At 41.0% G+C, this 27,411-nt stretch overlaps 1 long non-coding RNA gene across 1 annotated transcript; it reads left to right on the top strand.

Moving 5' to 3' along the window:
- Positions 1-4,460: 4,460 nt before the first annotated feature.
- LOC147844555 (uncharacterized) lies at positions 4,461-22,990 on the top strand. The gene is made up of 5 exons (XR_015492197.1): positions 4,461-4,510; positions 5,250-5,391; positions 8,434-8,500; positions 15,486-15,636; positions 21,087-22,990. It is a non-coding gene; the product is annotated as an uncharacterized LOC147844555 (long non-coding RNA).
- The last annotated feature ends 4,421 nt before the right edge of the window (positions 22,991-27,411 follow it).

Below are 27,411 nucleotides of genomic sequence, written 5' to 3' on the forward strand. Positions count from 1 at the left end.
GCTGAATACACAGATATTGTGATTTCACCTAGTGGAACATGTTCTTGGATCAACATTTCACATGTGTGAAACTCTTCCTGGAAGGCTTCAGGTCACAGTTCAGCTTTACTTCAATGAAACACCCCTGATCAAACTAATTGAGTCCTCCAGGCTTGTTTGAAACAGACATTATAATAGATAGATAGATGCCCCATTAACAAGCCTTGATATCACTTTTATGAACTTGAAAAGTAGAACTTTATTATAACTAATTCATTGTTTGGTACAACAACTATACCGTTTTACCATGAAGAGTTTTTACTGTGGGACAGCTATTTAGAGCCATTTATACACTATATGCATTACAAAAAACTAAACTCATAACAAAATTAATTATGGGATGTTGATCTCTGCTCTGTCCACTTTTTTGATGTTGAAAATTCAACTCTACAGTTTAACAAAGTGACTTTTATTGACATTTCAGTATTTGAATGATAAAGTGTATAAGAAATAATATCTAGAGAGATACGTCTGTAAAATAACAGGAAATGTACTGGCAGCTTATTACAAGCTAGTTTAAATTGGATATACAACACCAACCCAGACAATAGATCACTTTAAACCAGGGGTGTCCAAACTTGGTTATGGAGGGCCATAATCCTGCTGAATTTAGCTCCAACAGACCTGCCAGGAAGTTGTTTTTTTTTGACACCATAAAATTATAATCAGTTAAGAAAATACACTGTTCTTATATTTTATATCAGGCAAAACAGCAGCTCCTCTGTTCAGTTGCCTCTGTTTATAGCGCAGTCATAACCGGATTAACCTCGTTGACTTATCGGAACAACGGACTGAAGCGGACCATGAGGCATTTAGCTTTCTATTATAATGTCTATGGTTTGAAACCTAAAGGTTTGTTGAAGCAGGCTGGGAACTAAACTGTGCAGGGCTGTGTCTCTCCAGGAACTGAGTTTGACACCCTTGACCTGTTGAACCTGGAACAACATTTCTATTAGTCAATCAGATTGATGAATAAGTTCACATTTTATGTTAAGGTTGATTTTACATTGAGGGTTACATGCTTCTACATCATTGTTGTACGACTAATCATGCTCTCTGATATTGAGAATAATTTACAGTTATGGCTAGGTTTATGCCGACAAGAAATTGTCTAACAGCAAGAAGGTCGCTGGTTCGAGTGTCATCTGGGCCAGTTGGCATTTCTGTGTGGAGTTTGCATGTTCTCCCCGTGTCGGCGTAGGTTTCCTCCACAGTCCAAACCCATGCGCTATAGTGGTACTGATCAACTACATTAGCAGTAGTGTATTAGTGTAAGTGAAAATGATGGGCCCACTGTATGAAACATATGCCAGAGTAGTTACAGGTTCATTCTGCTGTGGCGACCCCTGATAAATCAGTAACTATGCTGAAGGATAGTGAGTGAGTGAATGAGTGAGTGAGTGAGGTTTAGGGGTAGGGATTAGGCAGTGGCGTAGCGGATGGGCCCGCTGTATAAAACATGCCAGAGTAGTTAGAGGTTCATTCTGCTGTGGCAACCCCTGATAAATCAGTAACTATGCTGAAGGACAGTGAGTGAGTGAGTGAGGTTTAGGGGTAGGGATTAAGCAGTGGCGTAGCGGATGGGCCCGCTGTATGAAACAAGCCAGAGTAGTTAGCGGTTCATTCCGCTGTGGCGACCCCTGATAAATCAGTAACTATGCTGAAGGACAGTGAGTGAGTGAGTGAGTCAGTGAGAGAGTGAGGTTTAGGGGTAGGGATTATGCAGTGGCGTAGCGGATGGGCCTGCTGTAGGAAACATATGTCAGAGTAGTTAGCAGTTCATTCCACTGTGGCGACCCCTGATAAATCAGTAACTATGCTGAAGGATAGTGAGTGAGTGAGTGAGTGAGTGAGTGAGGTTTAGGGGTAGGGATTATGCAGTGGCGTAGCAAATGGGCCCGCTGTATGAAACATGCCAGAGTAGTTAGCGGTTCATTCCGCCGTGGCGACCCCTGATGAATAAGTAACTATGCTAAAGGATAGTGAGTGAGTGAATGAGTGAGTGAGTGAGGTTTAGGGGTAGGGATTAAGCAGTGGCGTAGCAAATGGGCCCGCTGTATAAAACATGTCAGAGTAGTTAGTGGTTCATTCCGCTGTGGCGACCCCTGATAAATCAGTAACTATGCTGAAGTGAGTGAGTGAGGTTTAGGGGTAGGGATTAGGCAGTGACGTAGCGGATGGGCCCGCTGTGTGAAACATATGCCAGAGTAGTTAGCGGTTCATTCTGCTGTGGTGACCCCTGATAAATCAGTAACTTATCTGAAGGATAGTGAGTGAGTGAGTGAGTGAGGTTTAGGGGTAGAGATTAGGCAGTGGCGTAGCAAATGGGCCCGCTGTATAAAACATGTCAGAGTAGTTAGTGGTTTATTCCGCTGTGGCGACCCCTGATAAATCAGTAGCTATGCTGAAGGACAGTGAGTGAGTGAGGTTTAGGGGTAGGGATTAGGCAGTGGTGTAGCGGAAGGGCCAACTGTATGAAACATGTGCCAGAATAGTTAGCGGTTCATTTCGCTGTGGCGACCCCTGATAAATTAGTAACTATGCTGAAGGATAGTGAGTGAGTGAATGAGTGAGGTTTAGGGGTAGGGATTAGGCAGTGGCGTAGCGGATGGGCCCGCTGTAGGAAAAATATGTCATAGGAGTTGGCGGTTCATTCTGCTGTGGCGACCCCTGATAAATTAGTAACTATGCTGAAGGACAGTGAGTGAGTGAGTCAGTGAGTGAGGTTTAGGGGTAGGGATTAGGCAGTGGTGTAGCAGATGGGCCTGCTGTAGGAAACATGCCAGAGTAGTTAGCAGTTCATTCTGCTGTGGCGACCCCTGATAAATCAGTAACTATGCTGAAGGATACTGAGTGAGTGAGTGAATGAGTGAGTGAGTGAGTGAGTGAGTTACTAGAGATTGATTTTATCACTGGTGATACTGTGTCAAACCAGTTCTGGAAGCTCAAATTAGTACGATCAGATGTGTTTAGAGGTTAAATTGAGGGTCTGCTGTCCCCTCACTTTTATTTACTTAAAAAACCTATAATAAAAATGTGTATGTGATCTATCAAGCATGTAGTTTGTATTTCATTTTTTTACTATATAAGTTGGCAGTTCATTCCGCTGTGGCGACCCCATGAATGAATGAATGAATGAATATATATAGTAAAAAAAAAGAAATACAAACTACATGCTTGATAGATCAGGAATCCCTGTTTTTATATCAGTTGTTTATTATTAATAAATAAATAGATAATAAATAAAGAAATGTATTAATTTGTTTGGAGATTAAAGTGCACCATCAAAGAAATCGGGTTTTCTAAAAAAAAAGTCAAATGAAAAGAGCATGTTTAATGTGAAACAAATATGTGAAAACTTCAACACGTGGATGCATACATTTAGCAAACTCCAAGTTGAAGTGTGTTACCTGCTGCAATTCCCCTCCCCCACCCCTCTGTTCGTGTGTATGTGTGTGTGTGTGTTTGTGTTTTAAGCACCCATCCCCCACTGTCAACTCACAGAAGCCTCAAGAGAGCTGCCCTGGGGTAGACTACGACTATGACAATAATATTAAATTAGTTTGTAAATGTAATTCAAGTTTACAACACCTATCAGGTTTCCCCTCACTTTAACACAGAAGATTGTGTTAAAACGCTAAGAATCTCTGTTTTTATATCAATTGTTTTTATTAATTAATAAATTATATATATATATAATTTATTTATTTGTTTGGAGATTAAAGTGCACCATCAAAGAAATCGGATTTTCTAAAAAAAAAAGTCAAATGAAAAGAGCATGTTTAATGTGAAACAAATATGTGAAAACTTCAACACGTGGATGCATACATTTAGCAAACTCCAAGTTGAAGTGTGTTACCTGCTGCAGCTTCCCTCCCCCACCCCTCTGTTCGTGTGTATGTGTGTGTGTGTGTCTTGAGCACCCATCCCCCACTGTCAACTCACAGACGCCTCGTGAGAGCTGCCCTGGGGTAGAGACTATGACTATGATGACGACGACAATATAAAATTAGTTTGTTAACGTAATTCTAGTCTACAACACCTATCAGGTTTCCCCTCACTTTTTTTTTACTTTAAAAATATATATATATTTTTATTTTATAATTATTTTTTATTATATATATATTTATTTATTTACTTATTTGGAGATTAAATTAAAGTGCACCATAATCAAAGAAAATCAGGTTTTCTAAAAAAAAAAAAAAGTCAAATGAAAAGAGCATGTTCAATATAAAACAAATATGTGAACACTTCAACACGTGGATGCATACATTTTGCAAACTCCAAGTTGAACCTGCTGCAGTTTCCCTCCCCCACCCCTCTGTTCGTGTGTATGTGTGTGTGTGTTAAGCACACATCCCTCACAGCGCCTCATTCAACTCATGAACGCGCGGCATTTGCAAACACGTGCTAATGACGCAATCAATTGGAGACGCCTTTTCCCGCGAACTCATCTCTCCAGGGAGAGCAGGTAAATCAATTTATGTATTTAAATGCATAATTACTGCTTACACGACAAAACATTGCCTTTGTAAGATGTATGTTTAGTGCTTATATTCCTTTGTCGATTATATTTGTTGAAATGTATTTAATAGCAATGTTAGCTGTATACTGTTTAACACACTACATTTCTGTTGATCAAAATAGTGTTTGCGTGTGCTTGTGTGGTTGCCCCAAAAATAAAATCTTTGTTTAATATGGTGATTATTTTAAATTACTTTAAGTAAATAAGCCTTTTAATGATGTTAATTAGCTTTCCCAAACGCACAGAACATTATATATATATATATATATATATATATATATATATATATATATATATATATATATATATATATATATATATATATATAACGTCTTTATTATATCAAAGTATATATAATTTTGAGGTGTGTAAAGTTACAAAAACATGAAAATGGTTCATGTGGGTCTAGCCCTGTTTTCAGTCTAAATAACAATGTATTTATAGCTTTGTTTAACGAATATAGGAAAATTAATCTTGGATGTGATTTACATCCTACCTATTCTGTTTTTAATTACATTATGATTTAATTTCTGATTTAAATTTTTAGATAGAAGTACATTACTAGATCTATGTGAAATCATTTGGGTTCAGCAGAACAATAGACAATATATAAAATGTATTATGCTATTATTATTATGTTATTTATTAGCATAATATAATTTATTATATTTATTTTTTCGTAAAGTCTTTATAGGAAACATGCCCTTTGTCTTCATGCTGGGAGTAAGAAAAAACAGAAAGCGTAAAATACCTCAAGAGGATGCAGAACATTACATTTGTTGTAAAAGTGACAAACCTGCAAGTGCAATTCATCAACAATTACAAAGGTAAGTTATACTCACAAACACTCTCTCTCTCTGTCTATATCTCTCTATGCAGTGGTTCAATATAGAATGATAATGAACATGTACAATATTGACATCATGGGAACTCAAAATACATTGAATAATTATTTATTATGTAAACTTTTACAGTTCTTTTTAGTAAAATCCATGTCGTGTTGCAGTGGTATTGTTAACAGTGCAACATTCTAAGAGACTTAATTGTTTTTCAATAATATTTTCAAGTTCATCTGGCCTACTACAGGTTGAAATATTAACTGAAACTGTTACTAAAATTTAAAATATTTATAGGTCAGTTGTACTGTACATTAACTCTGTGCAAGAAGGCTTCAATAGTAAACATTAGTTAATTAAAAGTATTGGTAAAGTTTAATGTTAATCTTAGGTGATGATCATTTCTTAATGCTTATGTATGTGTTAAAATTATAGTAATCTGATTACAATCGTTTTACTAAAGTTAGTCGTTTTACTAAATGGGGATAATAACTAATAATATTCAGTTGTATTATTTTATCCTATATTAGCACAGTAACTGTAATGAATCTGGCTTTTTTTCTCACCGTTGACTTTAATCCATTAATTTTATTTTAAAGTGTTACCTGTTGTACTTTATCATACTTTTGCAATTAAATTGGGTTGAAACATTTATTGACTCTGAACATGTGTATATACAACAAAGCACTACATTAATTATTTTTGCTATTATAATTGTTAAAGTAACCAATGCAAACCATACACACACTTAAATTAGTTTTTAATGTATCTGTAATGTTGTAAAATATTTTACAGATCACCAGACTTTTAATTTTCAGCCAGGCACTCCAATGGCTTCCAATGACATCTTTCCATTTCAAAATTGTCACGTTTAAGATCTGATTTCTTTAAAAATCAGTAATCTTCACTACCTGTTATATTTATGATATGAAGTGGGTTTCAGATCGGACAAGAAGCACTGCATTAAAGTCCATTTCCCCCCGCCATGTCTTTAAAATATGAGTTTTTTACCCTGTATTTTGGTTGTTGCTAGATCAGATATGGTTGCAGCCGAAAGTTAACGAAAACTATTTATATTATTTCTTAAATTTCACATTTGTTGTATTTTATTAACGTCTATCCCCACCCCAACCCTAAATCCAACTGTTACAGTAACGTAAAAACAGTAGTTGTATTGAGTATTATTTATGCTGCTATCTATTAAAATACCCAATACATTTTATTTTTTAAAGCCTACCTTCACCCCAACCTTAAACCCAACCGTCACAGTACTGTAAAAATATTCATTATTGTTATACATTCATTCATTCATTTTCTTTTCAGCTTAGTCCTTTTATTAATCTGGGGTCGCCACAGCAGAATGAACCGCCAACTATTCCAGCATATGTTTTACACGGCGGATGCCCTTCCAGCTGCAACCCATCACTAAGAAACCCATACACATTCATTCACACTCATACACTTCAGACAATTTTTATCTTACCCAGTTCACCTGTACCACATGTCTTTGGACTGTGGGGGAAACCGGAGCACCCCGAGGAAACCCACGCGAATACAGGGAGAACATGCAAACTCCACACAGAAACACCAACTGACCCAGCTGAGGCTTGAACTAGCGACCTTCTTGTTGTGAGGTGACAGCACTACCTACTGTGCCACTGCGTCGCCTATTATACAGTGTCATAAAAATGCTGCTATATGGATGTGCATAGCACATACCAGCCGGCCACGTATTCGATTTAGACTTTACCCAGTATTTTCAATGGAATTTCTGCGCTAGCCTTTTGCTATACTGACGGCGCTAGTGGTTATACCATCGTTCATCTAATTTTACGCTTGAACAACTAAATGAATGCTTTAGTCTGTTTAACTGAATGTATTGTAATAACATTACAACATTGATGATGTACAAACAACTTTGTGAAATTGAAAATATCCACATTAAGCTATCACCGGAAGATTATCGTTGGCTTTAAAACTCTAGCTGTGCAGAGAGCCCATTGTGCATAAACAATTTTGTTCCAAATCCCCGTTAATATCTAATCTTTGTGCTAACAAACAATAGCGAACACAGTTGGGCAAGTTACTTCCAAAATGAAATGCATTACAGTATATATATATATATATATATATATATATATATATATATATATATATATATATATATATATATATATATATATATATATATAAAAGTTACTGCCATTTCTTTTTTTGTAATTGGTTACATGACAATATTAATATCTCAGAAATGCATTACACTACTTTTGTATTACTTTTAGGTTACTTTAACCAAAATACCCACAGAAGTACGACTCTAATGAATTAAAGTATTAATTTTCAATAGTATGTCTATGTTTTCAAATACATTTAGCTATATATTGTAATTATTCAGAGAATTTTTTGTTTGCACAAGGAGTCTGACAACAGCCAGTGCTCCACACAGAGATCTGGTCATTTATTTGACATATTTTCTTTTAAATATATATTCATAGTGCTTCATCTATTACACATTTATATATATGACTGTGTAACCTTAATCACTTCTGGGGATGGGGACTTTTTACAGTAAAAGGTAGCAATTTTATTTTATCCAATAAATGCATTGATAATATCCACAGATTTTTAAATAGTCAATCAAATGAACTTAAACTATTAAAATTGCAACAAACATTTGTTTTGGCCCAAACTACAAAAACAAACAAATTTAAAACTAGTTTAAACACACTGGTTTAATCATCTATACATGTCATTATAACTATATTGTATAAATATTATTTCAAAGACCTACATCATGCTAACAATTAAAAGCTGAATGACATGACATAACAGGCGATTGCCCTCTGAGTGCACCTGAAAAGACATTAATGACACTTCTCATAAAGCTTGAGAAGCATACAGGACAAGTAGAACAATTAGTTCAAATAAAAACACAAAAGTCAGTAGAATTTAATGCAAACTCAAAAAATGCAATTATGAACCAATGATAATTAATTTTCAACAAACTGCAGCTAATGAACGTCTTTTGTTTAGGAGGATGAGTTTTCACCACTGAAGCTTTATTCAGAGGGGATTTTGTTCTTGAGTACAAGTTTGGGTGGTGAGTATGATTAGCCGAAAGGTTATTAAATATGTTTAGATGTGGTTAAATAAATGAGCAAATAAGCAAACATAACACTGCCGTGCCCCTATGCCAGGGATCACCAAACTTGTTCTTGGAGGGCCGGTGTCCTGCTGATTTTAGCTCTAACCCAAATCAAACACACCTGAACAAGCTAAACAAGGTCTTACTAGGTATACTTGAAACACCCAGGCAGGTGTGTTAAGGCAAGTTGGAGCTAAACCCTGCAGGGCACTGGACCTCCAGAAATAAGATTGGTGACCCCTGGCCTATGCTATAGTATCATGATAGGTGATCTCAAAGGTGGATGACATGAAAATTGTGTATCACCCAACAATAATGTCCAAGCACTGCACAACTCTGAACAAGTTCGACCCACGCATGTGCAAGGCAGGCAATTCTGTAATCTATCAGCTTAAATATATCGGCCATATTTTGATATCAGACTGATGACCATAACATAAAAAAAAAGCATTTATCGGCTGATATTGATATGGCCGATAATATATTATGCATCTCAAAATTTAAGTATTTCTGATTCTGATCATTCTGATTACAATCAGTTCCCCTTCGGTTGGGGAACTTCAGTGCCATGAATGGGAGGATTCGGATCAGAAGCCGCTTATCTGGAGAGTATTGAACGGGCCAATGAATGAAATTAATTGGCAGCGTAAGCTTGCGCAGGTGTGCGACATCTGCAATCATCTCAGCATATAAGCACACCTGAAGCCAGCAGACGCCATCCTTTTCGCTTCAGATCCTTTCTGAGTGAGTCGATGAGGGTTCCTCTTGCTGATCAGCACTTCAGAGCGAACGAGTGTGTCTCCCGGTCCAGAGTGGGTCTTCGCGGTGGCAGACGGTCGAGCTGGGTTACTCCCTTGCCTGCGGTTCTTTGGGTCCGGTCCTCCAGAGCGGTGCGTATAGTTGCAACTTTCCTAAAAGAGCAACACAGTCGTGCAGCACGTCCTTTTCAGGATGGCGCTCCGACTGTGCGTTTCTGGATGCGGGGGTTTCCTGTCTCCGGATGATGGACACGATCACTGCATTGCATGTTTGGGGGTCCAGCATGTTAATGCGGTGCTCGCGGGCGGTTCATGTCGTCATTGCGATGCCATGACCGTTGCACAGCTAAGATCGCGGCTAACTTTCGCAAGAGAGCGAGCCACCCCAGTTGCCTCCTGTTCTAAAAAAGCAGCGGGCGCTCGGGCAGATCTGAGGGTTTCAGCGGGAGCTAATCCGCCGCCCACGGGCTCGCGGACCTCTCGCTCCTCACGGCGCTCCATCCAAGCTTCGGGTGGTGAGAGTGATCCGTCTAACCAGATGGTAGCTCTCACACTCGCTGACACCGGAGATCAGATGTCCTCCGCGGCATCGGAGGGTGGGCTTTCACTGTCCGACGAAGATCCGGACCCGCTCGCCCCCTCCGGGCAGGTGAGCGCTGTCAAATCGGATCCTGAAGCGGACATGTTAGCCGTGCTTTCCCGGGCTGCTTCGGCCGTGGGGTTGGAGATGGTTTATCCCCCAGCTCCGCGGCCGGACCGACTAGATGGGTGCTACGTAGAGGACCAGAAGGCGAAGCCTTCGAAGCCTCTCGTCCCCTTCTTCCCGGAAGTGCACAGTAGGCTCACGCAGTCCTGGAGGGCACCTTTCTCTGCCCGTGCTGCGAGTGCCTCCGCCCTCACCGCCCTTGACGGCGGAGCTGCCAGGGGGTATGAGGCGATCCCGTCAGTGGAGCGCGCTATCGCGGTCAATCTTTGTCCGCGCGGCGCCTCTACGTGGCGGGGTTTGCCCCGCCTCCCGTCCAAAGCCTGTAGGTTGTCTGCCTCCCTCGGAGCCAGAGCTTATAAGGCTGCGGGCCAGGCTGCTTCTGCTTTGCACGCGATGGCCACCTACCAGCGCTACCAAGCGCAGGCGCTGGCCGAGCTGCACGAGGGCGGGTCCAACCCAAGCTTATTACATGAGCTGCGCACCGCGACCGACTATGCTCTTCGGACTACTAAGTCCGCCGCGTGTGCGCTGGGGAGGACGATGTCCACACTTGTGGTTCAGGAACGCCACCTCTGGCTAAACCTGGCCGATATGCGCGACGTTGACAAAGTTCGCTTTCTTGACTCGCCCATATCCCAGGCTGGCCTGTTCGGCGACACCGTCGGTGAATTCACCCAGGAATTCAAGGCGGTGAAAGAGCAGTCGGATGCGATGGGCAATGTCATCTATCGGCGTGGCCGTAAGCCCGCTCCGCCCGCCGAGCCATCCACCTCCGCTGTTCCTCGCCGAGGGCGCCCGCCAACGAGTGCTGCCCCGCCCCCGCCTGCGCCTCCGGCCAAGCGGGCGCGGCGTTCACCTCGAAAGCAGGCAGCCCCTCCTGCCCAGGGCGCCGTTAAGTCCGGTAAACGGACCGCGAAGCGTCCCTGAGACAGGCCATCCGGAGAAGAGGAAACTTGCTCTTTCCCCGCTGGAGGGCGGGGCCCCGATAACAACGGTACTTTTCAGTGCCACCAAAACATCAGTAAAAGAGCACTTTTTCCCTTCCCCGGATGTGACTGCACGAGTTCTGCCAGTCCGGGACGCGCTGCCTTCCGGCTCGCAGACTCTACGTGCTTCGCCAGTGGCTCACGAGCGCTGGGGGGACGGTCTCCCTTCCCTCAGCCCTCCAGCCCCCTCTCCGGAGTCAGGGTGCGGAGCCAGAGCGAATCGCTCTCCTCCAGCTTTTCCGCGGGACCCTCGTGCTTCCCGGATCAGCACACCCACTCCGCGCTGCCCCACCGCTGGTACGTCAGCGATTGTAGCGATGACTCCATTAGCGAGGGCTCTGCCTGCCTGGTTAGCGCGGGCCAGCCCCTCGCGGTGGCTCATACGCACAATCAGACTCGGTTACGCGATTCAGTTCGCGAAACGGCCCCCCAAGTTTACGGGCGTGTATTTCTCCAGGGTCAACCCCCTGTCCGCCCCTGTCTTGCGAGAGGAGATTGCTGCCCTCCTGGCGAAGGGTGCAATCGAGCCGGTTCCTCCAGCCGAGATGGAGAGTGGGTTTTACAGCCCATACTTCATCGTACCCAAAAAGAGCGGTGGGTCACGGCCAATCCTAGATCTGTGCGTTTTGAACCGCTGTCTGCACAAGCTGCCGTTCAGAATGCTCACGCAGAGGCGCATTCTCCAATGCGTTCGTCCTCGGGATTGGTTTGCAGCCATAGACCTGAAGGACGCGTATTTCCATGTCTCCATTCTTCCACGCCACCGCCAATTTCTGCGGTTTGCGTTCGAGGGTCGAGCGTGGCAGTACAAGGTCCTCCCCTTCGGGCTCTCTCTGTCTCCGCGGGTCTTCACCAAACTCGCGGAGGGTGCCCTAGCGCCCCTTCGGCTCGCGGGCATTCGCATACTCGGTTATCTCGACGACTGGCTGATTTTAGCCCACTCGCGGGAGCAATTGATTATGCACAGGGACGAGGTGCTTCGGCATCTCCGCCTACTGGGGCTTCAGGTCAACCGAGAAAAGAGCAAACTCGCCCCCGTGCAGAGGATTTCTTTTCTCGGGATGGAGCTGGACTCGATCACCATGGTAGCGCACCTCTCCGAGGAACGCGCTCGCCTGTTGCTGAACTGTCTGAGGGAGCTCGACAGCAAACTAGTGGTCCCACTGAAGTTCTTTCAGAGGCTCCTGGGGCATATGGCATCCGCAGCCGCCGTCACGCCGCTCGGGTTGCTCCATATGAGACCACTTCAGCACTGGCTTCACGATCGGGTCCCCAGACGCGCATGGCACGCGGGCACACACCGGGTCTCGGTTACTGCGCTGTGTCGCCGCGCCCTCAGCCCTTGGAACGACCCCTCGTTCCTACAGGCCGGTGTGCCTCTAGGACAGGCGTCCAGCCATGTTGTTGTTTCAACAGACGCTTCCAACACGGGTTGGGGGGCCGTGTGTCGCGGGCATGCGGCTGCGGGCCTCTGGAAGGGTGCCCAGCTGCATTGGCATATCAATCGCCTAGAGCTGTTGGCAGTGTTCCTCGCTCTCCACCGCTTTTTACCGGTGCTGGAGCGGCAACACGTGCTGGTCAGGACGGACAGTACGGCGGCGGCGGCGTATATCAACCGCATGGGGGGTATGCGCTCTCGCCGCATGTCTCAGCTCGCCCGCCGTCTGCTCCTCTGGAGTCACCCGCGGCTGAAATCGCTGCGCGCCATTCACGTCCCAGGCACGCTCAATCGTGCAGCCGATGCGCTCTCACGACAGCTGTTACGCCCTGGAGAATGGAGACTCCACCCCGAGTCTGTTCAGCTGATATGGGCGCGATTCGGGGAGGCCCAGATCGATCTGTTTGCTTCCCCCGAGAACGCTCACTGCCAGTTGTTTTTTTCCCTGACCGAGGGCTCTCTCGGCACGGATGCACTGGCCCACAGCTGGCCTCGGGGCATGCGCAAGTATGCGTTTCCCCCAGTGAGCCTGCTCGCGCAGTTTCTGTGCAAGGTCAGGGAGGACGAGGAACAGGTTCTGCTAGTTGCGCCCCTTTGGCCCAACCGGACCTGGATATCAGAGCTCTCACTCCTCGCGACGGCCCTCCCCTGGCGGATCCCTTTGAGAGAGGACCTACTCTCTCAGGGACAGGGCACCATCTGGCACCTTCGCCCCGATCTTTGGAACCTCCACGTGTGGTCCCTAGACGCGAGGAAGACTTAGGTAACCTACCGACTGCGGTGGTTAATACCATCACTCAGGCTAGAGCCCCCTCCACGAGGCGCGCCTACGCCCTGAAGTGGAGTCTATTCACTGAATGGTGCGTCTCTCGCAGAGAAGACCCCCGAAATTGCCAGATTAGTGTTGTGCTCTCTTTCCTTCAAGAGAAGTTGGACAGCAGGCTGTCGCCCTCCACTCTCAAGGTTTACGTGGCCGCCATCTCCGCTTATCATAGCGCGGTAGCTGGCGGCACCGTGGGAAAGCATAACCTGGTCATCCAGTTCCTTAGGGGTGCTAGGCGAATTAATCCATCTCGCCCCCCTCTCATGCCCTCTTGGGATCTCGCCCTCGTTCTCACGAGTCTGCGATCCGATCCCTTTGAGCCACTCGAATCAGTATCTCTAAGATTTCTGTCCCTGAAGACAGCTCTGCTGGTTGCGTTGGCCTCCATCAAGAGGGTCGGGGACCTGGAGGCATTTTCGGTCAGTGACTCGTGCCTGGAATTCGGGCCGGATTACTCTCACGTTATCCTGAGACCCCGCCCCGGTTATGTGCCCAAGGTTCCTACCACCCCCTTTAGAGATCAGGTAGTGAACCTGCAAGCGCTGCCCCCGGAGGAGGCAGACCCAGCCCTTTCTTTACTTTGTCCAGTTCGCGCTCTGCGCATTTATGTGGACCGTACTCAGAATTTTAGATCATCTGAGCAGCTCTTTGTCTGTTATGGCGGTCGGCAGCAGGGAAGTGCCGTATCGAAACAAAGATTATCCCACTGGATTGTGGATGCCATTTCACTCGCTTATTCGAGTCGAGGTCAGCCGTGTCCCCCGGGAGTACGTGCACACTCCACTCGGAGCATTGCATCCTCTTGGGCGCGTGCACGCGGCGCCTCTCTAACAGACATCTGTAGAGCTGCGGGCTGGGCGACACCCAACACATTTGCAAGGTTTTACAATCTGCGAGTGGAGCCGGTTTCCTCAAGGGTATTAGGTAACCCTTTGGTGATTGAGGAGACAACTCGGTAGGGTGTTGAAACACGCTTGCTGCGCCATTCTCCCTAACACGGAGGTACGTGCGCCTTTTTTATCTGTCAGTAAAGTTCCCCGTCAGGTGAGCCCTGCAGATTCCTCCGTGGCCCCCAGCACTGACTCAGCGGAGGAGTCACTTGCTGGCCCACTACGTTGTAGGTCTGCCCGCTGGTCAGCCCGCGTTTTGGGTATAGGTGCCTGCTATGCGTGATCCCCACTAGGCGATCCCATATGCTTATTCCGCCACGGTTAAGTCCCCCCCCTGGGCGGACCCGTGTCTTCCCTCTCCGCTAACCACTCTTTGCTATGCGTACTCCCCCTTTTTAGGGCTAGTCCATAGGTAAATTCTGCCATCTATCCCCCCCTTGGGTAACGGATGGCCTCCGCAGCGTCCTCCCTATCGGGATTGCACGCTTCCCAACGTACTGTCGTATTTCCTAGAATTATCTAGATGCTCACGACTTCCCAAAAAATATATCTAAATCCGTAAAACTTCTGTTGAAGTAGGATAAATTAGGGCCAGGGACACGTTGGAGGACCGCGCCCCCCATGATGTGGGTGCGTCACGCTTGCTTGACTATCTCCTCATCGGGGGTGTTGGTAAGGTGCAGTCATTATGGCGCTTTCCATATTCTCCCATTCATGGCACTGAAGTTCCCCAACCGAAGGGGAACGTTCGAGGTTACAGAAGTAACCCTTCGTTCCCCGAGGAGGGGAACGGAAGTGCCATATTCCGTCGCCATAATGACTGTCCCTTAGCTGTTTGAAAGTCTCTTCAGCTTAAAAGGATGGCGTCTGCTGGCTTCAGGTGTGCTTATATGCTGAGATGATTGCAGATGTCGCACACCTGCGCAAGCTTACGCTGCCAATTAATTTCATTCATTGGCCCGTTCAATACTCTCCAGATAAGCGGCTTCTGATCCGAATCCTCCCATTCATGGCACTTCCGTTCCCCTCCTCGGGGAACGAAGGGTTACTTCTGTAACCTCGAACGTTCCCATATTTGATTGCAATTTCATAAAAAATGTTCCTCACAGACATAAAAAATATTTTACAGGAATTGAGAAGTGAAATGTAAATTAACACTTATAATCAAATCTGTAGTTTTTAGTGAAATAATTAGCAAGTTTTAAAATAGAATTAATTCTCGATACTATTGTTAACACCTCTTTGAAGATGGTCACAGAAAAAAAATAGTACATCTTAAATGTATAAACTTTAAAAATTGTTTGTATTTTATGCTTAGTGATTGTTTTATGTTTTACAGCATGGATGCATCGAAAGAAGATGGGTCTTTAGGGAGACTTGTAAATGATGACCACAAAGCTCCTAACTGCAAAATGAAAATCATATCTTTGCTGTGTGCAACATACTTCCAGGAGAAGATATAACCTACAATTATGGAGATTCTGGTTATGGTGAGTAGGGGTCAGTAGTATGAGTCTACAGAAATCAGTAGGTTCACTTACCAATTGTCTATATTATGAAACATAAAATTCAACCATAATTATACGGATGCTTTATTCTGTAATATTGACAGTCAAAATAGCAATACTGACTGACATGTATAAGTAGAAAGTCTGGTCAGAAGGAATATACAGGGTTTCCGCGGGGTCTTAAAAATTCTAAAATTAAAAAATCGAAATTTAAGGCCTTCAAAAGTCCTAAATTCACTGTTCTAAGTCTTAAATATTTTTGCACAGGTCTTATTTTTGCGATGTCCATGTAACGCTACATCTAAAACTCATTTAAATTCTTTTTTTGTTGTTGTTGCTAGGTTTTCAGGGTGTTGTAGTTCTTTATTTCACTAGTCCAATTGTAATTTGCGTTATTACAACTACAAATAAGACCGACATGCCCTATACCGACAATTGCTAATCAGCTTTCTGTTATTGAACTCAGTGCGCGCGGTAAATGTGATGTCATCACTGTGTTTATGGAGGTCTGCCAGCCGCGACATGATTTTGGCTGGCAGAGCTCACAAAATGTTTTTTCAGTTCGTGCGGTTCAAATTTGATTTGAATTGAATATGAAACACTTTGAAGAGATTTTGTCTGAAACAGGTATGACTGTACACACATAGGGCTGGACAATAATTCGATATCAATATATATCGCGATAGATTTTTTTCAATAACAGTGATGATTTTTAAACCCATTTCCGGTATTTCGATATACATTTGCATACATCTGTTTTATTATAGATAAGATCTTATACCTTGTATCATTTGTCACTGAATGACTTTTTCGTGCTCAGAATGAGCGTGATGTCACTTGCGTGATGACGTACATCACAGACACGCTGCCACTGCCAGCGCTCAGAAGTTAGTTAAGCTGCTCCGTCGCAGAATGCTACAAAATGCTACAAAATGTGTGCCCTGAATACTGATGTGAATGAACAAGCTTCCACAACTAAGAATGCAGACAAATTAGTTGATGAGAGAGGAAAGACGAATGCAGTGGTGTGGAAGTGATTCAGCTTTTTAAGTTTCGATAAACGTTTAGTTTCGGTGCTCTGCAAAATGTGCGGTAGAGTGGTGCCGAGTCTGCCGACTAACAGCGGAAAGACATCAAATCTGTTCCACCCGATAGAACATACTGAGAGTCAGAAGCAATGACAGAAGATGAGGCATCATTTAAGTTTAAGTCAACCTGTCGCCTCACCATCCACCTTCCCGACACAGATGGCTATGAGGCACCGTGTAGGATCTAAATAAAACTTTGCTTATCAACACGAGCATATAAATTACTCGCATATAAACCTATACTATGTTCAAAACATGTATGAAACTTGCGCATATATAAACTTGATGCATGCCCATTGATACACCCATTGATACACCCATTAGGGCTGGACAATGATTCGATATCAATATATATCGCTATAGAATTGTTTTCAGTAACGTGATATGAGTTTTAAACTCATTTCCGGTATTTCGATATAAATTTGCATATATATATATATATATATATATATATATATATATATATATATATATATATATATATATAAAATAATTATATTTTTAAGATCTTATAGATTGCATTAGGGATGTAACGGTATCAGAATTTCACGGTACGGTAATACCTCGGTATGAATGTCACGGTACGGTATTTATTGAATCATTTACAGGAAAAACAAAACTTATGAAAATACTCCAAAAAAGTGCCAAAAGTGTCAATGACATACAAATTAGCCATCTATCTGTAACATTTGAAACAGGAACTTCAATTTTAATAACAAAAAAATATTAAACCATGTAAAAAAATTAAGTTTCAATTTAGTATTGTTAAAAACTCATCACATTCAACATTTAATCACTCACTCACTCACTTAGATAGAGATGGGTTTAAAGGAAAATTATCTTATAACTATAATCTGGTAAAAGCTGGTATCTCTGGGTATTTACAATGTCCCCTGCAACAGAAAAAAACCCCTCTCATTTAGGACTGAGGTTTCTGGGACAGAGATATGACTTGGCCCAGGTTGACAGCAGTGGGGTAACGTTGTGCATTGTCTTTCCCCCACTTGAGAGGACAAGCCATGAGTGAGATAGAGATCTCTTTGCGGTACAAGTCAATGTCTGCATCAATCTGAACAGTGTGCTGTGTTTCTGCAGTCCCCATGCAGTCCCCATACTATTAGTCGTATTCCCCAACTTGCAGGCACGTGCACACATAGGGCTCAACCTGTGCAGTGCACATGCCCTTTTTAGTCTTGGATAGAAAGTGCCCTTCCAAAATGATCAAAAGTGCCCCCGCGACGCGACACACCCTCCGTGCCGCTCTTCAGTAGGCGCGCGACAACACCGCTCTTGAGTATGCGTGCTCAACCCCCCCTCCCCGCTTTACAGTACGCGCGCGACAACACAGCTGATCAGAACACGCGCGACAACACCGCTATTCAGTACGCGCGCGACAACACCGCTATTCAGTACGCGCGCGACAACACCGCTATTCAGTACGCGCGCGGCGACAACACCCGCTTTATGTTCGATCATTTCCAGGTCTTTTTCATCCTCGCTTCTAGCAGCACACTTCATTTCCGCATTACTGGATCTGTAGCGACAACAGACCGCAAAGAATGATGGCAACCCCAGGGCTGAAGTGAATTGTAGTTTCCACTACCTCCCGTTCGCTTCATTCGCCTGAGCAAATTTTCTCAGAAGACCTATAGTTTTATCGAGTCATGCGACTACGCTAATATCGGAAAAAATTTATATTGCGGTATGACGGTATTTACAATACCGTTACATCCCTAGATTGCATCATTTGTCACTGAGTGACGGTCAGTGCTCAGCCATCAGAAAGAGCATGATGTACGTCATCACGCATGTGACATCACAGACACGCTGCCAGCGCTTAGCACAGCAGTTGGTTAGCTACGTCGCAGAAAGTTTGCCCTGAAGTGTGCCCTGAATACAGATGTGAATGAACAAGCTATATATATATATATATATATATATATATATATATATATATATATATATATATATATATATATATATATATATTGCACAGGGCTTGACATTAACTTTTTTGATCACCAGCCACTGTGGCTAGTAGATTTCCAACTTTACTAGCCACTCTGCATTTTCACTATCCACAATTTTGTTGTTGGAAAAATATATTTTATATGCATAAGTTTGACGTTGACATGCTAAAATTACTTGATTTAAATTTTGTGTTATGTCCACGTGTTCTCAATCATTTCACTTTTTGTGTGTCGAGTATGAGGTTGCTCAATGAGCATGAGCAAAGGAGTCATGGTTTCATAGTGTTTGCACGACTAGCATGACTTTTTTTAGAGCTCAAAATTAACGGTTTACCAAATTTATCTCTATAACCATACAAAACAATAATTATTTCTTAGACACAAATGTTTAATGTGTCAAAACAAGCAAAATATAGCTGTATACTATACTTTTTATTTAATAAAACATTTCTTAAAAAAGAAAGAAAAGCAATTGACTTTTAAAAAAATAACTATTGTCATGTATCAAAAATATTTACAGTAATCTGTCGTGGCTAATGATCATCCTCTCATTTGGTATTCACTTGCTTTCTTCTGCTCACGTGATCACAATTATTTTACTTCTTGATTCTAAGATCACATTTGCACGCATATTGGGTCATCCTTATATTGTCGAACCCTGCTTTTAGGAAAACTACAAAATTGAAAAAAAATTATTTTCAACCAGGCAAAGTGGCTTGTGGGAGTGACTGTCTAACACGACAAAGCTGAAATCTACCTGAATTTGGCGTGTTGCCGGGTGTTAATGTAAAGCCCTGTGTGTGTGTGTGTGTGTGTGTGTATATATATATATATATATGTCTGTTTGTAAAGGCTAAATACAAAAAAGAGAGTGAACATTTGAAAAAGTTAACAAGTAAAATTTTTTTAAACCTTTTTATTAAAAGAAAAGTTATAAGAGCCTGGAGGTATTATAGACTTTGCAAATTCAGTTTGCAGATATTTGTAGGTACAGACATCTATTGTGTGCGTTCTTGGCAGTTTTTTTATGTCTTTTTAATATTGTCCATATCGATATCGGAATTATATCATATCGACCGAAATTAAGAAGTATATCATGATATAAATTTTTGTCATATCATCCAGCCCTATACACACATCTTCTTTATGATCAGTCCATGCGTGATCATAGGGAGAAGTAGAACCAGATGACCAATACTTTTTGGCTAGAAATTGCAACAGCAGTGGGAAAGGACGATAGTTTTTGTAAAAGTTTGGAAAAACCTGAGGGATAAGTTTGTTTAAAAAAAGAGGCCATGCAAAAGTGTAGACCCAGTTGGTTTTAATATTACAGAATATGTTTTTCCATCATGCATAGGTTTTACACTGATGTATAGACCTATATTACAATTTCGAATTTAAAACAATTTACAAGTTACAAACTAAAATTAAGTAACAAAATTTTGCCTAATTACCCTAGCCTGCCAAGTTCACCTAATTAACCTAATTAGGCTTTTAAATGTCACTTTAAGGTGTATAGAAGTGTCTTCAAAAATATCTAGTCAAATATTATTTACTGTCATCATGGCAAACAGAAAATAAATCTGTTATTAGAGATGAGTTATTAAAACTATTATGTTTGAAATGTGTTGAAAAAAAATTCTGCTCTCCATTAAACGGGAATTGGGGAAAAATAAACAGGGGGGCTAATAATTCTGACTTCAACTGGAAAGGAATGTATGAATATATTTATCAGTTTACAGTATATTGATGCCCAATTTCTAGGCTTTATTGGTAATAACTAAACAAGCCAGAAAGTCGTGTGTGAATTGTTGAGTGGGCAAAATAAAAAATAAAAAACCTCAATATTTTTAGTGAGTGTACTTGTTTTCTGTTTTTATTTCTGCCTTAATAAAAAATATAATTGTAGAGCAACCCAAAATCTGTTGCCATTAATATTTAACTTTAATGGGTAGAACTGTCTGAGATATGAAGAAAAGCATGTGATGCATCATTTAGATAAAAAATGTATTTAAAAAATCTTGAATGGTTATAAAAATCTTTATAATTAATTATAAAATAATTAAAAACGATTATCCTGAATGATATTAATGATATGACCTAGTTCCAGAAGCTTTTTACTTCTCTGTTTATTTGTCAGATTTTACTGTCGGTTTCTTCTTCTTCTGATCTCTTTATGTGTATGCGTGTTTTTGATATTGCGATATAGGTCCTAAATTTAATACTTAATGGTCTTAAAAAGGTCTTAATAAGTCTTAAATTTGACATTATGATATCTGCAGAAACCCTGAATATAGAAAAAGAAGAATATACTTGTTCTGTCTTGACAAATATTTCTGATTTCGATATTCTCTGTTTTTTTTCTGACATCCAGTCCCATAATGTTCTGTCTCCTCACCTGCTTTGGACAACGTGAAGATGAGTGATCCTCACAAACAAACTGAGCCACAACAGTCAGACAAAGCAAGAAGATCAGGGAATAAGACGGTAACCCTTTCATTCAGGCACCAGGTAGCCTATCTAGTGATATTTGCTGCTAAGTGAACAGGGCAGAGTAACCAGAACAAGGTAAGACAGACCCTTTGGCAGGTTTATTTAAAATGTAATCTTGTTCTAACTATATAACATCATACAATTGTGTCTTAAAGCAATTTATTTAAAGATGAAAGGATAGCTCAATTATGTATTTTCACATGCCAGATATTCTGGAGTTAATTCATACAGTATGACCAATAGTACACATACAGATTTTACTATAAAAGATTGGTTAATTACTGGCAAGTGATAGTTGGACTGCATAGTTAATCGTAAAAAGATGGCGATCTCGATTCGAACCCCTGAACGTCGATGCGTGAACGACATTTAAATGACCATATTGCAGTTTGGAGTTATGTTTACTACAAGATAGGGTTGTGCCGATTGACACTAGTGTTGTGTATCGATGATAGGGAGAGATATCACAGAGAGCTGAGGCCTGACTATTTTAAAGATGATGTTTGGTTCGTTTCACATTTATGTAGACCTATTACATGTGTTAAATTCATTTTTAAATAAAAGACTTATTATTAATATTATCTTGTTGTTGATGTTATTCTTATCAGAATTAATAATCAATTAACTGTAATTTGTCCAGCTTTAGCTGTGTCCGTCAGCATTGCCTAACCAACACTTTCAGACTGCAGCAGCAATCATTTAAATTGAAAATTGCCTGCTCAAAGGAAAAAAAATACAATGATTTTAAAATTGCAAGGCGAGTATTACCTATATTCACAATTTTTACCAAAATCAGCATGTCAAAAAGAATTTATTTCCCATTCTTTGCATATCAAGTTAATATGCAACTTCACTGTTACTTAAAAATAATAGGCTAAATAACAAAACAGGATTTAATTAACAAACAAGTTATAGGTGCAGTAGGTGATCTGCCAAAATACTAACCGGTTGGCATAATATCTTTGAAACACAGTCCCTCCCCTGCCATCCAAAGCCACGCCTCCTAAAACACGAATGCTCATCGTAAAGATGGCAGTGGACAACCCACTAGATCATGTCATTCACCATTTATAAATGTAGCTAGTGTTTAGCCGGTGGTGTGCAGGAATTACACTTATTACTAAACCATATTTGCATGCTATTTCACATGAATATTCAGAGTAGTGGTGAACAATATAAAGAGCGCATCACAGGCTGTCATTGTTCAGAAATGACCCAATATAAATACAAAAGCATCTTCAGCTCAGTAAAGTAGGCTAGGCCGAATAGCTCTATTTACTGATGTTTTGTTGTTAAACTAAATATAAATCTACTTTATCAATGCTGTAAAAGGACCTTATGAAACTGAAAATAGTCGCATCAATCTTTCACGGGGAGATTTCAGTGGCTGAACAACACTTCTGTGCAAATAACCCATTTATAACAACACAATCTACATCAGCTCTGTGTGACTAAAAGAGTTTAACACAGAACATGACCTGCCTAACAGAAATACTTCAGTCATGGTATTATTCTTCTTCCAGCGTGCAAAACTCACTCCAATATAGATTCAGGAGTTTAACAGGTTTTTATTCAGCATTTGATTCGCAACTGTGACTGCTCGTCTGCACATAAAAGCGCGGCGCACATGCACGCATCCACACGCAAATGGTGAATCTGCATGAAGAGATGCCCAGTGGTTCAAATCTACATTTGCTGACAGTTTGAACTACTTATAAGAATTATGAGAATTGTCAGCCCGACAATATTTAATTGGATGAACATGTTTTAGTTTATGCCTTACCCAGAATATAAAAATACATATAAACACATTTAGATCATTTTCTTTAATCTTTACTTTTGGACTGTGAAGAGACTTTCGACCAGCACAACACATGATTCTGAAGATGATCACCTACTGCAGCTTTAAATAGACTTAAAAAAATAAAATAAAACCAAAAATGAAAACTTTAGAACTGAAAGTGGCTCAGATGTTCTGGAATAAATGGTGTTGCAGTAATGCACAATTGTTGGTCACCTGAGACTCCTTTTATAACAGCACTCTCACACGATTATCTCTTGCTTTCACAAAAAGTTTTTTATCTTTTATTTATATTTGTTACTAATAGCCTATTTTAGTTTTGCCTACGGGTAAAGGAAGCCTATGGACTTTTTAAATTTGTTTTTAGTGCATATATTTACTGATTTGTCAAATACCCAGAATATACAGGGTGTCCGCAGGGGTTGTGAAAGGTAGTAAATGAAATTAGTCAAAATTAAGGGCATTAAAAAGTATTAAAAAGTAGTTAATGTCATCTGACGAGGTATTACATTTTCGAGCTCAAGATAAATTTTTAGATTTTTAGATACATTTTCAGTTTGTGTTGAGTGCAGGCCTTTATTCTAAAATTTGCGTGGATTTATTTAAATGTTGAGAGTAGGACCGGAGCGATATCGTGAGGTGGTATGGTAACTTGGCAACAAAGCCGCAACGTCAACACACCAGGGCTCGAAATTGTGACTATTCTGGTTGCATATGCGCCCAAAAATTAAGCTATGCAACCTCATAATATATTTGGGAGCATGTGTGCGACTGCATATAATGGTTGTAGTGCGACCTGCTTAGATTTTTTCTAAAGATGTGCTGAATCGCTTTTCCCGGCCATTAAAATGGTTCATATTAGCTGTCAATCACTTAAGGCTTTCCGCTGTCAGATGACAGGGAGCTTTTGTGACTGCAGGAATTGCAAACGCCTGAAGAATGAAAAGTACACAGGTTTGCAAATCCCACCTAAAGTTACAAATAATGGCCCAGATGACCACTATCATGTGGTGAATGTTGATCCACCAACCGAGATCGAGTGTTTTCGGAGAAGGTGGCCGAATCTGGATGCGTTGCATTCACTGCGTGTTCAGCACAAATGTTCGCTAAATGTAAAATCTAATACTGTACACATCATCGCCAAAGAAGCAGGCCTTCTAAGTTTACACTGAAACTGCAGCTCATAACAAAGAACCGCATTGCGCTGTTGGTCATCGCGAGAATCCTGCTCTGCCTGCTCATTTATTGGGTCGGCTGACTCGCCTGCTTTATTCCACAAACACAGAAAAATGTAAATCAGCTCATAACTAGTGTGAGCATTTACAATGACACAAGCCAAAATCAATACTTGCAAAGAGTGGCAGAAGTGAGACTTTTTTTTGAGATGTATATTCTTTTTCTATTTAATTACTGATGACTGTTTGCAGCTTTTAGCCTTGAATTGAATGATTTATTATAATCTTTTGTTTGTTTTGTAGTAGAAATATTATTCATTAAATTAACTCGCATATAAAAAAACATATTTTTGTTTGATGTAAACTATACATTTATTCTTCATGAAGTAACAGTTGGACTTTATATAGCAGATAACCCACATTCAAGGCAGCATGATAATGACAAATGTAATTCTTTGTTAGTATTATTGTCATCATTGATTCAGCACGATTGTCTAACCATGCTGAGAACGGTGTGTAATTGTGCCGCACTGATCCAGGCTCAGTGGAGAAACAACCATAACCGTACTGAACTGTTCTTAGAAGAGCGGCTATTGATATTAATGACATGCATAACATTGATTAAAAACTATAAACAAAGGCCCATTGTGACATCTAGATTAATCCCTCTGCTTTACTTAAATGTATATGTTATCTGCAATATGTTATTGCATTTAGAAAGATTTAATTTACGCCACTACAGTTGCAGCTCTAAGTCGTGCTGGTATTACATTTTTTTTTAAGGCATTAAAAAAGGTAGTAAAAGGTATTAAATTCAACTTAAGAAGTTCTGTATATACCCTGAAATAAATATGTTTGTTTTATTTGTGTTTAATTCGATGGAATGATAAACATGGACATGGGTGTTATTCAAAACATGACCTATTTATTTTTAAATATATTATATTTATATATTTAAAATGTTTTATTTAATTGTTTAAACCATATTACATAAATTTACAACTACTATTTTACCATTTGTTTTGGCTTTAGTTATTAAACAGATTATTAATAAATAATCAAAGAACATTTTACTGAGCTCAGTCAATAGTTTTGTCTGTAGGTCTAGTCAAAAGTCTAATACAATTAGAGCCATGGCTGCAACGAGTCTGCAACACTGTATCTACAATGAAACTCAGAAAACAATAAACAGAATTATTCCAAGCACAACATTGTGTTAGATTTTAGCAAATACAAATGTAACCTTGTTGATTATCACTTATGTGACTATGATCAGACCTGCCGCACTCAACTGAACAAAACATGGACAAATAAAACTCTATCACAGAGAAATAGTCTTCCGCGGGGGTCCTTCTCTCATCTAAACAGGACATTAATGCATCTTTGTTTCTTATGTGTTTATCATTGTAGGTGTCCCCAAAGGTGTGTGTGTGTATCACCAGAGTCCTCAAAGTGTAGCTAAAGCAGTGTGTGTGTATCACCAGTGTCCCCAAAGGTGTGTGTGTATGTCACCAGTGTCCCCAAAGGTGTGTGTGTGTGTATCACCAGAGTCCTCAAAGTGTAGCTAAAGCAGTGTGTGTGTATCACCAGTGTCCCCAAAGGTGTGTGTGTGTATTACCCGAGTCCTCAAAGTGTAGCTAAAGCAGTGTGTGTGTATCACCAGTGTCCCCAAAGGTGTGTGTGTGTGTATTACCCGAGTCCTCAAAGTGTAGCTAAAGCAGTGTGTGTGTATCACCAGTGTCCCCAAAGGTGTGTGTGTGTGTATCACCAGAGTCCTCAAAGTGTAGCTAAAGCAGTGTGTGTGTATCACCAAGGTCCCCAAAGGTGTATGTGTGTATTACCCGAGTCCTCAACGTGTAGCTAAAGCAGTGTGTGTGTATCACCAAGGTCCCCAAATGTATGTGTGTATCACCAGAGTCCTCAAAGTGTAGCTAAAGCAGTGTGTGTATCACCAAGGTCCCCAAAGGTGTGTGTGTATCAACAGAGTCCCCAAAGGTATGTGTGTATCACCAGAGTCCTCAAAGTGTAGCTAAAGCAGTGTGTGTGTGTATCACCAAGGTCCCCAAAGGTGTGTGTGTATCAACTGAGTCCCCAAAGGTATGTGTGTATCAACTGAGTCCCCAAAGTGTAGCTAAAGCAGTGTGTGTGTGTATCAACAGAGTCCTCAAATGTGTGTATTTCCACTGTAGTCTAAACTAAATTAATTATAGACACTCCTCTTTCAACTAATCATTTGTATAAAGACTTTCCCAGTAATTGTTTTCACTGAGAAACGTGTCTTATGGCGCATGTAAGTAGTTAGTGTATATGAATTTGAACTTCACAACCCTTGTTTTATACAGTATGGGTTTTAGTGTGAATGGATTTTAGATGTACTATATTAACCATCATATGACTTATCAGTAGAGTTTCATCACTTCTCATATCATTGGATATTAATGTGTCCATTGAGCTTCATAAACTCACTGTAAGGTCATCCATTTACTTCTCCCTTACTGTTTTTTAAAATTAGTTTGTATGTATTATTCTGCTAACATGCTGTCTGTCACATACTATTTATGAGAGAAATATGTCATTTCATGAACAATACTTGACACCAAATGACCTTCTGACACCAGATTGAGTTATTTGTGAAGGAAAAAATGTAATTGTCTATTTTCAGTGATCTTATTTACTTTATCATATGTCTCTCTGCACTAACATTATTATAATTATTAATAATATTATATTAGAAATATTCAGATAACCGAGTCCTGAAAGTATACTTTAACCTGAGTTTGTGTATAACTGCGGTCCTCAAAGTGTGACTATACCGGAGTTTGTGTACATGTCCCCAAAGGTGAGTTATAAAATACTGTCCTCATTTTGAAGGTAATTTGTCAGGTCTTTATAGAAGTATTTTTTTGCAAATATCAACTGATATTCATAATAAGCACATTTTTAGTAGTGCAGTCATGTCTTTCTTTTGTCTCTAGACCCTTCAGAAAGGGTAGTCCCCAAAGGTAGGGTGTTGAGTCATGTGTCCTCATTGGTTTGTTAGGTGGGTATGCGTGTGTGTGTGTGTGTGTGTGTGTGAGAAAATGAGCGTGTATGAATGTTTCCCAGTATTGGGTTGCAGCTGGAAGGGCATCCGCTGGGTAAAACATATGCTGGATAAGTTGGCGGTTCATTCAGCTGTGGCAAACTGATGAATAAAAGGACTAGGTTGAAAGAAAATGAATGACTGAATG

This window comes from Danio rerio, chromosome 5 (assembly GCF_052040795.2).
Source record: "Danio rerio strain M-AB ecotype USA chromosome 5, GRCz13ab, whole genome shotgun sequence".
Lineage (NCBI taxonomy): Eukaryota > Metazoa > Chordata > Actinopteri > Cypriniformes > Danionidae > Danio > Danio rerio.